This window comes from Piliocolobus tephrosceles, chromosome 2, assembly GCF_002776525.5.
Source record: "Piliocolobus tephrosceles isolate RC106 chromosome 2, ASM277652v3, whole genome shotgun sequence".
In the NCBI taxonomy this organism is placed as follows: domain Eukaryota; kingdom Metazoa; phylum Chordata; class Mammalia; order Primates; family Cercopithecidae; genus Piliocolobus; species Piliocolobus tephrosceles.
In genome coordinates, this window is record NC_045435.1 from 147,827,933 (window position 1) to 147,847,473 (window position 19,541).

At 39.5% G+C, this 19,541-nt stretch overlaps 1 protein-coding gene across 3 annotated transcripts in view; it reads right to left on the bottom strand.

Annotated features, from left to right (window-relative positions):
* The window catches only part of KAT2B (lysine acetyltransferase 2B), a 117,680-nt gene that overhangs the window by 60,831 nt on the left and 37,308 nt on the right, over positions 1–19,541 (bottom strand). The gene's annotated exons all lie outside the window — the stretch shown is intronic.

Sequence of the window (19,541 nt, forward strand, 5' to 3'; positions counted from 1 at the left end):
CGTTCAACATTAAAAATGGGCTGGTGACTAATGTACACAAATAATGCACATTTTAAGAACCAGTACTGGTAGCGCCAAGACTAGTCCTGATAGGGTCAAGTTCTTAGGTTTCCATAAAAGCAAATTTTCCACCATGTCAAGAGGGTTCTCTATGGTCCTAGTCATGAACGCAGGATTTGTAAGTTGGTGGTTCAGAGATGCAGAAAACCAAGCTCCCTAAAGATGTAGCTCTAATTCCTATGAAGAGCTCATTCACCAAAGAATATCATGATAGTGTAAAGACTGAAGGCCTTTTTCTTCAGCCTTTCTGATTGAGACACACTAAAACCTCACTGTCTGCTGCAAAGTCCCCATGGCCTATTTTAGCTTGAGATTCAACATCCTCCATGATCCAACTGCAAACCCACTTTTGCATCTTTGTTCTGTTATATTACTATAGTTTTGTGACCTATCCATTGACCCTCTCTTCACTCATCCTTTTGTGATCTCTTCTACTCAAATACAGTCCATCTTTTAAGGTTATTGCATTTAATCCCCAATCCCATGTAGTCAGCATTAGTAATTCCATTTTACAATTGAGGAAACTAAGGTGCTGCTATGGTTTGGCTCTGTGTCCCCACCCAAACGTCATCTCGAATTGCAATCCCCACATGTCAAGGGAGGGACCTGGTGGGAAGTGATTGGATCATGGAGGGAGTTTCCCCCATGCTGTTCTCATGATAGTGAGTTCTCATGAGATCTGATGTTCAAAAGTGTTCGACAAGTCCCTCCTCACTTGCTTGCTCTCTCTCTCCTGCAGCCATGTAGGACTTGCCTTCCTTCCCCTTCACCTTCCACCATGATTGTAAGATTCCTGAGGCCTCCCCAGCCATGCAGAACTGTGAGCCAATTAAAGCTCCTTTGTTTATAAATTATCCAGCCTCAGGTAGTTCTTTATAGCTGTGTGAAAATGAACTAATACAGTCTCAGACAGACTAAATATTGTTTCATCAAATGTCACTCAGCCAACAAGGCAGAGCTAGGGTTTGAAACTGAAAAAGATTTGACCCAAATTCTAAAACACCTACAAACATATTTTTGTTGATTAAATGATTCACTTCAAGTCCCTTTTCACTTGAAAAAGGATCTCTAGATAAACCATCTAATAATCACCCACTCGCCCAGGAACTCCTCTGGGCTGGAATCATGTCTTTTATTTGTTATCCCCAACATCTATTACTATGTTTGCCACAAAACAGGAGGCAGCACTTCAAGAACGATCCTCTTAGGTATAGCTCCAAGTGTACTGGCCTAAAAATGCTTGAACATTAAAGTGCTTGAAATGATTTTTAAAGAAAGATTAAAATACGTTTTAAAAAGTGATAGATTATTCCTCGTTCTTTTAAAGGGAGATGAAACTAAAGGCTATTGAGGAACATCTGGTAGGTGGTGGACATGGATCAATCTACTTTGAAGACCATGATGCACTCACCATTGAGCCACAATGCTGAGTCAGAAGCCTGGGATAGAGGATACTACTAATATCCACTTATATATCCCTCCTCCTTACCACAACTCCTGGTTTCCAACTACCAGCAGCTCCATTTGGCCTAAGGGCTTTTCTTATCACCCTAACCTACTCTGCCACCTAGATACCCCTCAAGAGCAGCTCTTAGCCAAAGACTAAAGAAGTTAGGGTATAAATACTCATTTCCTCACTCTTCAGATGGAATAACTCTGAGGTAAGTGTTCTATACCAGCTCCCAATTTTTCCCCCACAGAATTAAGTACCAGTTGCCCACAGTGAGAGCTGGCTTAGTAATTCACTATTTATTGGCCACCGTTTCCTCATTGTTTCACTTTTCACTCTCCTACTCTCATCCCAAATAAACTACCTGCACTCAAATCCTTGTCTCACAGTCTGTTTCTCGGGGAGCTCAAACTAAGATATCTAAACAAATGCATTTTCAGAAAGTTAAGAGGATTAAATACCAAGGAGTAGGGGATCCTGAAGGAGCAGGAGTAGCTATGTTTATGTCAGAAAAAATGGACTTTATGTCAAAAACTGGCTGGGCGTGGTGGCTCACGCCTGTAATCCCAGCACTTTGGGAGGCCAAGGCAGTCACATGGTCAGGAGTTCGAGACCAGCCTGTCCGATATGGTGAAACCCCATCTCTACTAAAAATACAAAAATTAGCTGGGCATGGTGGCGCACGCCTGCAGTCCTAGCTACTCAGGAGGCAGAGGCAGGAGAATTGCTTGAACCTGGGAAGCAGAGATTGCAGTGAGCAGACATCACACCACTGCACTCCAGCCTGGCGAGACAGGGAGACTCCATTTCAAAAAAAAAAAAAAAACTATACAGAGAGACCAAAAGGATCAATTCATCAAGGGGATATAACAATTGTAAATATATATGTACCTAATGTTACAGCACCTAATGTTTGCTGTAAATATATAAAATATATAATATAATATAAAGCAAACATTAATAAATCTGAGCTGGGCACAGTGGCTCATGCCTGTAATCCCAGCACTTTAGGAGGACAAGGTGGGTGGATCACTTCAGGTCAGGAGTTTGAGACCAGTGGGGCCAGCATGGTGAAACCTCATCTGTACTAAAAATACAAAAAAATAGCTGGATGTGGTGACACATGCTTGTAATTCCAGCTACCTGGGAGGCTGACGGGAGAGGATCACTTGAACCTGGGAGTTGGAGGCTGCAGTGAACCTAGAAAATGCCACTGCACTCCAGCGTGGGCAATGGAGCAACACTCCAGCTCAAAAATAAATAAATAAATAAATAAATAAATAAATAAATAAATAAATATCTGAGAGATAGAATGAAATACAATAATAGTAGGAGACTTTAATATTACACTTTCAACAATGGATAAATCATTTACACAGAAAATCAATGACAAAGCACTGGGCTTGAACTACACTTTAAAGAAAATGGACCTAACAGACATATACAGAACATTCCATCCAGTAAGAGTAGAATATGCATTCTTCTCAAGTGCACATGAAATTTTCTCTAGGACAGATCAGATGATAGGCCATAAAACAAGTCTTAACAACTTTTAAAAGACTGAAATCATACCAAGTGTCTATTCCAACCACACTGGTAGGAAACTATGAGATTGGTGCAAAAATAATTGCATTTTTGCCATTCCTTTCAATGGCAAAAACCGCAATTATTTTGGACCAACCTATATAAATCATTAACAGGAGGAATTTTGGAAAATTTACAAATAGGTGGAAATTAAACAGCATGCTCCTGAACAACCAGTGGGTCAGAGAAGAACTTAAAAGGGAAATTTAAAAGTACCTTAAGACAAACAGAAGTGGAAATACAACATACCAAAACTTATAAAATGCAGCAAAAGCAGTTCAAAGAAAGAAGCTTACAGCAATAAATGCCTATATTAAAAAAAGAAAAAAGATCTCAAATAAGCAACCTAATGTTATACCTCAAAGAACTAGAAAAAGAAGAACAAACTAAAGTCCAAAGTTACTAGAAAGAGTAAACAAAAAAAGATCAGAGCAGAAATAAATGGAAACAAGACAAACAATAGAAAAGATCAACAAAACTAAAAGTTGGTTCTTCGAAAAGATAAAAAAAAGGGACAAACTTTTAGCTGGACTGCAAAAGAAAAAAAAGACAAGACTCAAAATAAGAAATGAAAAGAAGACATTATAACTGATACCACAGAAATACAAAGAATTATAAGAGATTATGACGAACAATTATGTCAATACATTGGATAATCTAAAAGAAATGGGTAAATTCCTGGAAATGTACAACCTACCACAACTAAATCATGAAAATATATAAAATCTGAACAAACTAATAACAAGAAAGGAGACTGAATCAGTAATTAAATAAAAAAATCTTCCATCATGGAAAAACCCAGAACCTGATGGCTTCAAGGCTGAATTCTACCAAACACTTTAAAAAGAACTAACACTACTTCTCAAACTCGTCAAAAAGCCCAAGTGCAGTGGCTCATGCCTATAATCCCAGCACTTCAGGAGGCTGAGGTAGGAGAAGTGCTTAAGCGTAGGAGTTCAAGACCAGCCTGCACAACATAGTGAGACCCTGTTTCTACAAAAAATAAAAATAAATAAAGATTAGACAGGTGTGGTGTCATATGCCTGTAGTCCAAGCTACTCAAGAGGCCGAGGTAGGAGGATCGCTTGAACCCACAAGACCAAGGCTGCAGTGACCCATGCTTGTACCACTATACTCCAGCCTGAATGACAAAGTGAAATTCTAAAAAAAAAAAAAAAAAAAAAAAAAAAAAAAAACTCTTCAAAAAATTGAAGAGGGATGCATATTTCCAAACTCACTTTAAAAGGTCAGCATTATACTGATACCAAAGCCAGACGAGGACACTACAAGAAAAGAATATTACAGGCCCATATCCCTGATGAACATGGACACAAAAATCTTCAACAGAAAACCAGCAATCTGAATTCAATAGCAGATTAAAAGAATCCTTCACCACGAGCAAGAGGAATTAATCCCAGGATGGTTCCACGATAAATTGATACAGCACATTAACAGAATGAAGGAGAAAAATCATATGGTAATCCCTAAAGATACAGAAAAAGCATTTGACAAAATTCCACATCCTTTCATGATAAAAACTCTCTCAACAAATTAGGCATAGAGGGAACATGCTGTACCGAAACACCAAAAGGCCATATGTGACAAACCCACAATTAACATCACACTCAATGGTGAGAAGCTGAAAGCTTTTCCTCTAAGATTAAAAACAGGACAAAGATACCCACTCTTGCCACTTCTATTCCACATAGTATTGGAAGTCCTAGCCAAAGCAATTAAGCAAGAAAAAGAAATGAAAAGTATCTAAATCAGGGAGGAAGAAGTTAAATTGTCTCTGCAGATAACATAGTTTTATAAACAGAAAACCCTAAAGACTCCATCAAAAAACTTTTAAAACTAATAAACAAACTCAGTAAAGTTGCAGGATACAAAATCAACACACAAAGACCAGTACTATTTTTTTTTTTTCTGTTCTTTTCTTTTTTCTTTTTTAATAGAGATGGAGCCTCACGATGTTGCCCAAGCTGGTCTTCTCAAATCCTGGTCTCAAGCAGTCCTTCCACCTCAGCCTTCTAAAGCACTGGGATTACAGGCAAGAGTAACCATGCCCAGCCCTGTTTCTGTATACTAACAACAAACTATCAAAACAAAACAAAAAATCAAGAAAACAATCTCATTTATAATAGCATCAAAAACAGTTAAATACCTGGGAATAAATTTAACCAAGGAGGTGAAAGATATGTACACTGCAAACTAAAAAACACTGATAAAAGAAAGTAGGCTGGGCACAGTGGCTCACACCTGTAGTCTCAGCACTTTGGGAAGCTGAGGCAGGCAGATCACGAGGTCAGGAGTTCGAGACCAGCCTGGCTAACATAGTGAAACCCCATCTCCACTAAAGATTAAACAAATTAGCCGGGTGTGGTGGTACACGCCTGTAATCTCAGCTACTCAGGAGGCTGAGGCAGGAGAATCACTTGAACCTGGGAGGCGGAGGCTGCAGTGAGCTGAGATTGTGCCATTGCACTCCAGCCTGGGTGACAGGGCAAGACTCCATCTCCAAAAAAAAAAAAGTGAAGAAGACACCAATAAGTGATAAGATATCTTTTATGTTCACAGGTTGGAAGCATTAATACTGTTAAAATGTCCATAATACCCAAAGCGATCTACAGATTCAATGCAATCCCCATCAAAATTCCAATGACATTTTTCACAGAAATAGAAAAAATAATCCTAAAATCTGTACAGAACCATATAAGACTCCAAATAGCCAAAGCAATCTTGAGCAAAAAGAACAAAGGCAGGGTCATCACACTACACTTGATTTCAAAATCCACTACAAAGCTATCGCAATCAAAACAAAATGGTACCAACATAAAAAACAAATACATAGACCAACTGAACAGAATAGACAGCCCAGAAATCCATCCATTTATAGTCGACTGATTTTCAACAAAGATGCCAAGGGGAAGGGTCAGTCTCTTCAACAAATGCTGTTGGGACAACAGGATATCCACATGCAAAAAAATGAAATTAGACCTTTATCTCAAACCATATACAAAAACCTACTCAAAATGGACTAAAGACTTAAATGTAGACCTGAAACTGTAAAACTACTAGAAAGAAACATAGGAAAAAGCTTCTTGACATTGGTCTTGGCAAAGATTTTTTGAATATGATCAAAAAGCACAGGCAACAAAACAAAAACAGACAAACTGGACTGCATCAAACTAAAAAGCTTCTATATAGCAAAAGAAACAATCAACAGAGTAAAGAAATAACCTATGGAATGGGAGAGAACATTTTCAAACCATACATTCGATAAGAGGCTAATATCCAAAATATATAAGGAACTTATACAACTTAATGGTAAGAAAACAACCCAATTTTAAAATGTGCAAAGGATATGAATAGACATTTCTCAAAAGAAGACATACAAATGGCCAACAGGTATATATGGAAAAATGTTCAACATCACTAATCAGAGAAATGCAAATTAAAATCACAATGAGATATCACTTCATGCTCAGGATAGCTATTATCAAAAAGATGAAAGATGAATGTTGGCAAGAATGTGGGAAAAATGAACTCTTGCACACTGTTGGTGGGAATGTAAATTAGTACAGCCAGTATGGTAAACCATATGGATATGTCTCAAAAAATCCAAAAGAACTATGATATGACCCGACCCAGCAATTCCACTTCTGGATATGTATCCAAAGAAAAGGAAATCGGTATGTCAAAAAGACATCTGCATTCCCATATTTGCTGCAGCATTATTCACAATAGCCAAAATATGGAATTTACCTAAGTGTCCACCGCAACAGATGAATGGATAAAGAGAATGTATCATATTAACACAATCGAATACTATTCAGTCTTAAAAACTAAGGAAACGGCCAGGCATAGTGGCTCGCACCTGTAATCCTAGCACTTTGGAAGGCTGAAGCAGGAGGATTGCTGGATCCCAGTTCAAGACCAGCCTTGGTAAGATGGCAAGACCCTGTCTCTACAAAAAAAGAAGTTTTTTTAATTAGCTAAGTATGATGGCTTGGATCTGTAGTCCCAGTTACTTAGCAACCTAAGGCAAGAGGATCCCTTGAGCCTAGGAGTTTGAGGCTACAGTGAACTATGATTGCACCACTGCATTCTGGCCTGGACAACAAAGTGAGAGCCTGTCTTAATGCTAAGTGAAATAAGCCAGGCACAGAAAGCCAAATACTGCATGATCTCACTTATATGTAGAATCTTAAAAAGTCAAACTCAGAGAAGCAGAAAGTAAAATGATGGTTACCAGGGACTTGGAATGTGGGGTATGCATACAGATGTTGGTCAAAGAGTACAAAGTTTCATTTACACAGAAGTTCTGGAGATCAATTGCATGGCATGGTGACTATAGTTAATAATAATGCATTGTAATTATATAATTGAAAATTGCCAACAGAATCAATTTTAAATATTTTCACCACAAAAATTAAAAGTATGTGAGTTGACAGATATGCTAATTAGCCTGATTTAATCATTTTACAATGTATATATCTCAAAATATCACATCATATACAATAAATATATACATTTTTGTTAATTAAACCTTAATAAAACTCAAAAAAAATTAAATTATTTCCTCATTTTAATTAACATATAATTGTACATATTTATGAGGTACCCAGCAATATTTTGATATATTTAATATATAGTGATCAGATCAGTATAATTAGCATATTCATCATCTCAAACATTTATCATTTCTTTATGTTGGAGACACTCGATATCATCCATCCAGATATCTGAAACTAGATATTATTTTTAACCATAACCATAGTCATCTCACAGTGGCATAGAACATTAGAACTTATTCTTCCTATCGAGCTGTAATTTTGTACCCTTTAAAAAATCTCAGGAGGGCACGGTGGCTCACGCCCGTAATCCCAGCACTTTGGGAGGCCCAGGCAGGTGGACCACGAGGTCAGGAGTTCAAGACCAGCCTGGCAACATGGTGAAACCCCGTCTCTACTCAAAACACAAAAATTAGCCAGGTGTAGTGGCATGCGCCTGTAATCCCAGCTACTTGAGAGGCTGAGGCAGGAGAATGATTTGAATCTGGGAGGTGGAGGTTGTGGTGAGCCGGGATTGTGCCATTGCACTCCAGCTTGGGCGAGAGAGTGGGATTCCGTCTCAAAAAAACAAAACAAAACAAAACAACCTCTATTTGTTTTTAAATGACACAAATGTCCTAGAGGAAGACAGATTAAAGGGGTTAAAATTAGAGTGGTAGAGGCCACTCACCTTTCATTCCTCTCTAATACAGAAAAGAAATTGAAAGGAAGAGTGATGGGCCTGTGATGAGAAACATGCATGGGTGTGCACCCCAATACAGCATTTCTGGGGGGTGGGGCAGTGTTGAGATGGGGTCTCCCTTGGTCACCCAGGTTGGAGTGCAATGGTGTGATCTCGGCTCACTGCAGCCTCAACCTCCTGAGCTTAAGTGATCCTCCCACCTCAGCCTTCCAAGTGGCTGGTACTATAGATGTGTACCACCATACCTGGCTAATTTTTTTTGTATTTTCTGTTGGCACAAAGTTTCACCATATTGCCCAGGCTAGTCTTGAACTCCTGGGCTCAAGGGATACTCCTATCTCAGATTCCCAAAGTGCTGGAATTACAGGTGTAAGCCACTATGCCCCGCCTCCAACACAGGTTGTTTTTCTTTCTTTCTTTCTTTTTTAATTTTTTTTTTTTTTTTTTTTTTTTTTTTATTGAGATGGAGCCTCGCTCTGTCGCCCAGGCTGGAGTGCAGTGGCCGGATCTCAGTTCACTGCAAGCTCTGCCTCCCGGGTTTACGCCATTCTCCTGCCTCAGCCTCCCGAGTAGTTGGGACTACAGGCGCCCACCACCTCGCCCGGCTAGGTTTTTGTATTTTTTAGTAGAGACGGGGTTTCACCGTATTAGCCAGGATGGTCTCGATCTCCTGACCTCGTGATCCACCCGTCTCGGCCTCCCAAAGTGCTGGGATTACAGGCTTGAGCCACCGCGCCCGGCCCTCTTTTTAAATTTTTATTTATTTATTTATTTATTTTGAGAGAGGGTTTCACTCTGTCACCCAGGCTGGATTGTAGTGGCACAATTATGGCTGACTACAGCCTCAACTTTTCTGGGCTCAGGTAATCCTCCCACCTTAGTCTCCCAAATAGCTGGGACTACAGGTACATACCACCATGCCCAGCTAGTTTTTGTATTCTTACGTAGAGATGGGGTTTCACCATGTTGTCCAGGTTGGTCTCGAACTTCTGAGCTCAAGCGATCCATCCACTTTGGCCTCCCAAAGTGCTGAGATTATGGGTGTGAGCCACCATGCCCAGCTCAAAACAGCATTTTTAAAAGGTAAGAAAAGGGGAAGTAATCTTTATAATCTGTCTGACTTCAGCAGTGTTGAATAAAATGTCAACACCATATTATTGCATTATCAAATAGAAAAAGAATAATCAATTACATTGTTTCTAAGTATATAAATAATTTACATCATAGAAAAATTACATCTAGGCAGGGCGCAGTGGCTCACGCCTGTAATCCCAGCACTTTGGGAGGCCAAGGCAGGTGGATCACCTGAAGTCAGGAGTTTGAGATCAGCCTGGCTAGTGTGGCAAAACCCTGTCTCTACTAAAAACACAAAAATTAGCCAGGTGTGGTGGCGCATGCCTGTAGTCCCAGCTATTTGGGAGTCTGAGGCAGGAGAATCACTTGAACCCGGGAGGCAGAGGCTGCAGTGAGCCAAAATTGCACCACTGCACTGAAGCCTGGGAGACAGCAAGACTCTGTCCCCCACGCAAAAAGGAGAGAGAGAGAGAGAGAGACAGAGACAGAAAGAGAGAGAGAGAGAGAGAGAGAAAGAGAGAAAGAGAGAAAGAGAGAAAAAAGAAAAATGATGTGTGTGTGTGAACACAAAAATTAATGTTTAAATATATTTTCTATTTGGCTATACAATACACTGCCTCATCACTTTCTAAAAGAACCCAAAATCAGACTTCATTTTAGGTAGAACATTTGCTGGGTCATCTTTTTCTTAAGACTGCAAAATTTTCCTTGAGGTCAGTCTGAAGCCTTTGGGAAACAGGCCTCATTCTGAAGACAACTAGGTCAACATTTTTATGTCAGTTATTTACAGAAATAATTTTATTTAGGACTATTTTTGTCTTATAAACTTTTTTTTAATTAACAGACATAGAGATGGAGTCTCACTATGTTGCCCAGGCTAGTCTCAAACTCCTGGGCTCAAGCAGTCCTCCCACCTTGGCCTCCCAAAGTGCTAGGATTATAGTTGTGAGCCTCTGCATCTGGCCTGTCTTATAAACTTCTAATCTCTTTTTGTGCTAAGCTATGAAAGCAATCAGTATATAATATCAAGTAAATTCCTTCAGATGCTCCATAATATGAAACCATCTAAGGTGCTAACATACAGTAGATTTAACTCATGGAAGTACATGCCATAATTTACTTTTGAAATAGTAGCTTACTTTTTTAAAGCCACAAAACACTTTACCAAAATAAATTACTAATCAGAATTAGAAGGAGTTGCTCTGGATGAAATAGAGGTGAAAGCTTCTATTTTCAGAAGGCTCAAGAACCCATCCCATTCCCTTGTTGGGATTCTGCAGTTTTAAAACCACTGTTTAGAACCAACTTTTTGCATATTTTGAAGAACAGACCTCACAAAAATTAAAATGCTTAAGTGAGACCTGGGGAGGCTCGTTTCCCTCTGACTCTGCCCGTAATGAAATGTGTTTGTGGTTTTGTGACTTTTTTTGCATGTATTTATTATTTATTTATTTATTACCATATTGCAATGTGTGATCTCTCCTCAGAGCTCTGTGTGAAACCCAAAGTAGAAAGGAATAGGGAGGTGGAGATGGGGGAAAATGTAAATAAAGCAGCAACAGTTTCCCAGAAGAGAAGAAAGGCTCTACTGTACAAAGAGTGAGTAACTTTCACAGCAGAAGAGGATATCTCTTCCTCTGAGAGTGAAATAAACGTAGGTCTGGGGTGGTAGGGGGTACACTGAGGCAGGAGGGTATTGCACGAGAAAGCTTAAGCTTCCTAGAATAAACAATGAGGTGGAGGAAGATCAAATGAAAGTAGATGGAGTGGACAGTCTGATGGGGAAGGGGGGAAAAGGTCCAGACAAGTTGCTATCAAAGAGAAGCTTCCCGTAATAAGAACACCAGACAAGAACAGCTATGACTACACTATATAAATACATAGTTGTCTAAATGTGCCGACTTCTCAGACCCTCCAACGTAGCCCCTCTCCAAGGAGGCCAACTGCAGATCTCTTTTGACCAAAAATCCTTTTCAGTTCTCACCTAACTCAGTCTCTGAGGAACTAGCACTGAGCTTTCTGTTCTCAACACATACACATCACCAGCTAATCTCTTCTCCAGCTCCAATCTTCCCCAAACCCCACCTTCCATCCTCCCTATCCCAACAAAATAGGTGCACCACCATCATGGAAAATGACTCGAAGACTGAACTCCTCGTGGCCCTCCTCAAAATGGCAGCTACCTCTTGCTGGCCCTGTTTCTGCCAACAAGCCCATCATTCATTCCTTCAGTGTCCTTTACCTTCCACCCATTACCAGCCACCAGACTCCACTGAGCTTCCTCGTTCTCTTTCAGAGACACTGCGTTCCCCCTTCCTACTTTTGTTCCACTGGAATGTCAGACCTACAGTAATAAAATAGCCCCCCAGACTGCTCTCTCTGCTGCCAGGGTAGTCTTCCTAAAATACCACTTTCCTTAAACAACCGCATCTCTACCAAATCCAGAGACTACTCCTGGCTCTTTGGGGATGCTGACCAGAATTAGATTTGTTTAACCTATCTCTAGATTTACCAGTCACCTGATTAATCCCAACCCATGTCAACACCCAGGTGAACCTCACTCTAAGTGCAAAGCTAAACTATTTACTATACTGACAATCAATTCATATTAAACCAAAAAAGAGTCACTCATTATTAAAAGAAACCCTTATCTTAATATTTTATAAAGAAGACGTTTTGATGCAAATAGGCTCCCTTCAATTATCTAAAAGTATGTTTTCTTAAAAGAGACAGGCTTCTATTATTTATGAGTCTAGGAGCATATTAAAAACTCAAAAATAAAATAAAAATCTGTAAGCAACAATGCAGAAATCTATAGCAGTCAACCTGCCACAAAACTCAAGATATTAAGTCGCTGCTATTTAAAGCTCTGATGTATTGCTCCCTAATTTAACCTCCTTCATCAAGATGTGCATCAATGTACACTGTATCTGTAGTGAGAGAATATTCCTTTTTCCTATGCTTTGCCTACAGTGGAGAACCATCTTTGGTAATTTAACCAATCTTTTGAAAATTAATAAGCACCCTCCACTGTTTTGATCTGCATTCAACGGAAAGACCAGGGAGTTGTTTGTTTTTCATAATATGGGCCATTTGTATTTGATCTCCTGTGTACTGCCAACTTGAGTTCCTTTGCTTGGTTTTCTAGGATGTTAGTCTTTTTCTTACCACCTTGAATAAACCTTATGTACTAACCTTTAGTCTGCCATATTCATTGCAAATGTTTATGTATTTGGTGGGGAGGGGTTTGTTTGGTTTATTTGGTTTGGTTGTAGAGAAATGTTAATTTGTTTAGAAAGTCATATCTACATTTGGCAGTTCTTTGAGGTTTTGCTTGCAAAGGTTTTTTCTACATAACCGAAAAATAACAAAAAATGTATTTTTCCTAGCTCTTTAAAGAGTTTGTTTTTAAAATTTAAAACATTCCTCCATCAAAATGTCAATGTTATAAAAGTCAAAAAATAAAATAAAAATGCTGAGGAACTCCAGATTAAAGAAAACCAAAGAGACATGACAACTAAACAGACATGTCATTCTTGAGTGGATGCTTAATGGAAAATATATTATAAAGAATATTTTTGGGTCAACAGATAAAATTAGAAAACAAAGAGTAGATTAGATAAAAGTATTATATTAACGGTAAATTTACTAAAGTTGGTAATTGAACTGAGGTTATTAACAGAAAACCTTGGCCGGGCGCGGTGGCTCATGCCTGTAATCCCAACACTCTGGGAGGCTGAGGTGGGCAGATCATTTGAGGTCAGTAGTTTGAGACCAGCCTAGCCAATATGATGAAACCCCATCTCTACTAAAAATTAAAAAATTAGCCAGTCATGATGGCAGACACCTGTAATCCCAGCTACCTGGGAGGCTGAGGCACAAGAATCATTTGAATCCAGGAGGTGGAGGTTGCAGTGAGCCAAGATCACACCACTGCACTCCAGCCTGAGCAGCAGAGTGAGACTCCATTTCAAAAATAGGAAACCTTATTATTAGGAACTGTATATTGAAATATTTAGGGGAGGAAGGGCTATGATATATAAGTAATTTATTCCCATACAGTTCCAGAAAAAACAATTTATACATAAAGACTCATATATATATTACATATATGAGACTCTCTATATACATTTATACATATATATATATGAGCCAATAACAGCAAATAGAATAAAATGTTACTAATAGGTAAATCTAGGCAAAGAATTTATGGGATATTCTTCATTATTATTCTCATGACTTTTATGTAAATATTTAATTATTTGCAAATCAAAAGTTTTTTTACAATCTTTCCTCCACCTGAATTTGATCATTAAAGAATCCTGCTTTTACTTTAAATAGTCTCCCAAGAGCCTGATACAAAGCACTGATATACACTAATTACCCAAGATTGACCAACCCTTGAGTTGTGGCAAAGTTGATACCTTTTGGTGGGCCACAGTTCCCCCAGTGTCCACTTTGTGTGAAGGGCACAAGCAAGCAGACAGAAGGTGCAAGTGAGGGGATGAGGGGAGGCTTTGCCTTCTTTAGATCTCTCCAGAAGGGTGTACCTTGGCACCTCTCGGTGCTGTGTCAGACTTGCAAACACCCAGGGTGCCAGAGAGTGACCCGCCATAAGACTGCTGCCAAGAATCACGGTGCAGCTGTCAACCTTGCTGAGAACAGGAAGCACACTGTCACTGTGTGCTGTGACCCTCACTGAGCTCTGGCTGGCTCCATGTATCACTGGCCTGCACTTCTTGTGAAGACAGCCAGCCAGTCCTCACATGCCCTGCAGTGTGAACAGGCAGCAGCTGGGCAGGCAGCTAACACGTCCCTGCTCCTCTGGACCAGAAGCAAATAACACAGTAGGATTTAAAGGCTGCTCAAATACATTTTTTGTTCATGGGAATTTGGCATTGAGGTGAGAAGAGGTAAAATTAATGACTGCAATGAAATCTGTCAAATTGACTAATGTGCAAAAAGGCTTATCATTTAAAAGTGGTTTCATTTTCTGTAATCTCAGATCTGGAATGGAAAAAAAAGAGAAGCCTAAGAGTGGGAGCCCATTAGATGACAGCAGTCCAGTAGAAATATAATGCAAGCCACATACGTAAATTTAAGTATTCCAGTAGCTGTGTTTAAAAAGATAAAATAGGTGAAATTCATTTAATAACACATTTTACTTAACCTAAAATATACCAAAGTATTATTCTTTCAATATCTATGCAATATTAAAAGTTACTATTTACATTCCTCTTGTTTTACTAAGTCCAAAAAACCTGTGTACATTTCACACTTACAGCACAATTCAAACTAGTGAAACTGCAAGTGTTCAATAGCCACACAATGGCTAGTGGCTACTGTGTTGGACACAGTAGGTATAGATTACAAACTTTGAAAGCTCCTCTGCAAATAAATGCAACCAGCCCTCATTTTAGCATTATTGAATTCAATGACTATTTATCAACAAAAGAATAAGTACAAGTATGCTCAACGCACTAAATATATTACAAACTAGAGAAAAAGTCAACTCTTAATCACAGTTCAGTACATATTGGTATATAATTATGGTTATATAAGAAGGAACATTGCCATAGAGCTCTAAGAAGGCCTTTATTCTCTAGAGTTCTGTAGTCAAGCCTTGGAGGATAAGCAGAATTCCCTGGCAGAAAATGAAGGAAAGGCATTGCAGGTGGTGTGAGCTTCCAGATTCTAAGGCAGAAGGGGGAGAAAGTTCAAAGAACCTTTGGAGAACATGGAGCAGCCTGATGGCCAAAATGCAATGAAGATAACTGGAGAAAAGCTTTGAAAATAAAGAGGCCTCAATGAACTGAAACTGCTTGCTCAACTGCAGATCACCCTTCTCTCTGAGGATAATGGAAAGTTCAGAGGGGTTAAGCAGGAGAGTGTGACACATTGTATCATCAGTTTATGGGAAAGCCAGGTATGCAGGAATGGAAATAAGAACTCCAGAAGCTGCAGCAGACGCGGGCAAGGAATAATGAGGAAAAGCCTAAATTCAGCCAGCGCTAGAGGGAGGGACTTGAAGGGAGTATCAAACAGGACTTCACGACCAGAGGACGCCAAGGAGACATAACTTATATCAAATGAGCAGATAAAATATTACCAGTATTATCCCTTAACTCCTGCTGTGCCCGACTCACAGCTCCTGAAAACTCTGAAACCAGCATCTGAAAGCCTGCATTAGCCAACAGTGGACACCCAGCCAGAGGAATATGCTGGCTCAATTGAGAAGGCTGTGTCATTGTGCTAGCTGGGCCCCATGTTTACATCCTTTGGTATCTGCACAGTACATGTGTAAATGGGAACTGAGGGGGCGATTATATGGTACAAGTCTACGCAAATGTCATATGACCAAAGAAAATGTGTTGAGTCAAATGATCTGCCTAAATGATTTAAATATTTGAAATATCCATGAGAAAAATACTGGTATTTTCTTCATAATACTCAAGAAGTAAGCTCTAGTGTGATTGTTAAAGCTAATTCTTGACCTTCCTTAAAAAGCGCTGGGAGTCTCAGGCCGGGCGCAGTGGCTCACACCTATAATCCCAGCACTTTGGGAGGCTGAGGCAGGCGGATCACCTGAGATCAGGAGTTCGAGACCAGCCTGGTCAACACAATAAAACCCATCTCTACTAAAAACACAAAAATTAGCCAGGCGTGGTGGTGGGTTCCTGTAATCCCAGCTACTTGGGAGGCTGAGGCCAGAGAATAGCTTGAACCTGGGAGGCGGAAGTTGCAGTGAGCTGAGACTGCACCAATGCACTGCAGCCTGGGTGACAGAGCCAGACTCTGTTGCAAAAAAAAAAAAGGCCAGGTGTCATGGCTCACGCCTATAATCCCACCACTTTGGGAGGCCGAGGTGGATGGATTGCCTGAGGTCAGGAGTTCGAGACCAGCGTGCCTAACATGACAAAATCCCGTCTCTACTAAAATAATAAAAATAATAATAATTACAAAAATAAGCTGGGTGTGGTGGTGCAAGCCTATAATCCCAGCTACTTGGGAAGCTGAGGCAGGAGAATTGCTTGAACCTGGGAGGTGGAAGTTGCAGTGAGCCGAGATCATGGAGATCGTGCCACTGCACTCCATCCTGGGCAACAGAGCAAGACTCCCTCTCAAAAAAAAAAAAAAAAAAAAAAACTCTGGGAGTCTCTTTGAATCAATTCTGGTTGTAGGGTGAGGGGTCTGCCTAACTCGAAATTTTAAAAGTTAACAGAAAAGAAATTTCCTACTGTAAACAAGCAGGAAAGCAGGGAATCTATAGTGACAAAAAACAGTCAGTTCCCACTGCTGAATGTGTGTGTGTGTATATATATATACACACATACACACATATGTATCAGAGAAAGAAGGTAAAGGGTGAGGTAGTTGTAATCCTAGCACTTCGGGAGGCCAAGGTGGGCAGATCACTTGACCACAGGAGTTTGAGACCAGCCCAGGCAATATAACAAAATCCGTCTCTACCAAAGATACAAAAAAAAAAAAAAAAAATTAGCTGGGCATGTTGCCGCATGTCTGTGGTTCCAGCTACTCGAGAGGCTGAAGTGAAAGGATAGCTTGAGCCCAAGATGGTGAGGTTGCAGTAAGCTGAGATTGTGCCACTGCACACCAGCCCGGGGAGAAGAGAAAGAAAAAGGTGATGACGCTGAAAAATAATCAAAAAACTTCTACATAAACTAAAATACTATTACTAGACAAATTTAATAATCAGTCTGTTCTGAAACAGTTCAGAACAATGGACTCCAAAATAACAACAGAAATTCCAACCATGTTTTGATCACAAGGATTTGCTTCCTACTTTCCTGCTCGTAAAAACAGGCTGCTTTTTTATTTTCTTGTTTATTTATTTATTTATTTATTATTTATTTACTTTGAGACAGGGCCTCACTCTGTCACCCAGGTTGGAGTATAAGTGGTGCGATCTCGGTTCATTACAACCTCTGTCTCCCAGGTTCAGGCCATCCTCCCTCCCACCTTAGTCTCCTGAGTAGCGGGGACTACAAGCACATGCCACCATGCCTGGCTGATTTTTGTATTTTTTGTAGAGATGGACTTTCGCCATGTTGCCCAACCTGGTCTCGAATTCCTGGGCTCAAACAATCCACCTGCCTCGGCCTCCCAAAATGGTAGGATTACAGGCATGAGCCACCACGTGAGACCCAAGCTGCTTTTTAAATAGCAGTCCCAAAATAAGAAAAATCTTTATTAATACTAAAATAAGGAGAAATGCTGGGACCAACTAAAGCACTTTGTTAGAGTCCTTTGTAAAATTTTTGTAAACTGAATATTATTGTGCCAATCCCAAATATAATTTCAGAGAATGAACTAGAATATTCTAAACCAGCACAATTCAATAGAAATATAATGTGAGCTATATATATAATTTCAAATTTTCCAGTAGAAATAATTTCAATAATATATTAACCCAACATATTCAAAATATTATCATTTCAACATATAATCCATATAAAATATAATTACTGGGATATTCTGCATTGTTTTTGCTTATGATGTCTTCAAAAACTGTGTGTATTTTACACTTATAGCATATCTCAATTCAAAGTAAACACATTTCATGTGGCCAGTGGCTACCGTATTGTACAGCACAGGTCTAGACCAACCATTTCATTCTGTGGATGGAGATACTAAACAGCAAAAAGGTTAAGGAACTTGGTAAATTGCAGGGCCAAGCTAGAATTCTTTTCTTGGTTTTGTTTTGTTTTGTTAGAGGTGGGGTTTTGCTCTGTCTCCAAGGCTAAAATACAGTGGCCCCATCACAGCTCACTGTAGCCTCAAACTCCTGGGCTCAAAGGATCTTCCCATTTCAGTGTCCTGAGTTGCTGCCATTAGAGGCTCAAACCACCATACCCAGACAGGCTAGAGTTCTTACTTCCTAGTTCCCAAATGAATGTTCTTTCTACTTGATCAGACTATCTCACTCCTGTGTTTTATGTCCATGAAACACAGAATAGTATTAAATTATGTCAGACCAAGGATGTCTGGGATGAAAGAAATTGTCAGGAGATTACATAAAACCAGAGCTCTAAAGAACATATATGGCTGAGGCAAAAGAAACCCAACATTTAATCAACAGAATTGATACCATCTCAATCAATAAGCCAGTATTGTTCTGTTTTGACAAATTCAATAACATTTCGTATCGACACGTGTGTACAATTACTGGTGAGTAAATCAACCACGCTCAGAATGGTGACTACTGTATGTGAAAACAGAACAACAATGTACACCAACTGAAATGTATTTGAGAATTCAGGCTTGCATAATTCCTAACAGAGTTCCCTAGACCCCAACTTGTACTTTGTCAGTAACAATTAAGAAGATACCTGCACGATTAAGATAAGAAAAAATGTAGGAAACTTGCTAAAATACTCTGGCAAATAAAAGCAGGGGGTTAGATAAAACAAAATTGGCAAATGTAAATAATCATTAGAGCTGGGTGCTGAGTCCAAGGCAGTTCATTAAACTATCCCTTCTGCCTTTAAGGGTGTTTAAAACTTTCCATTAAGAAAAAAAAGTTTTTTAAAAAGCACAGAAAGGAGGGAGGAAGGAAGAGTAATCTCGGAAAAAGGTTTTCTAGAGCCGTTATTCTAAGACCAATAAATAAACACTGGCATTCCAACAATAATTCCAAGACCACTTGAAAATGTACAGTAATTTCAGTTTTAAGAGAACAGACTAAATAGAGAAGAAACAAGGAAAAAAGGAAGGAGTAGGGGAAAATATTTTTCAAATACCTATACCCCCAGTCCTCTGAGAAAATCAGTCAGCAACACAACATACATCCTTCCAGACCTTTTCCTGATCATTTATATTAAAATATATGTTTGTGGTATAGTATGAAATATATTTGGTCTTTGTCCCAGTTCCTGTCACGAGCTCTTAAAACCTTTGGGATTTCCTGAGCAGGAGGAGTGTCTTTCATTGTTCATCAAGAGCCCCTTTTGATTATACCTGAGTTTATGTTAATGAGGTGACTTAAGGTGTAGTGCATAGATAACCCAGGATGAAGCTGCTCACCAGACAGACCAGGTTATTAGAGGATTAAAGGATTAGAACCTTCAGCCCCACCCATCAACCTACAAGAAAGGTA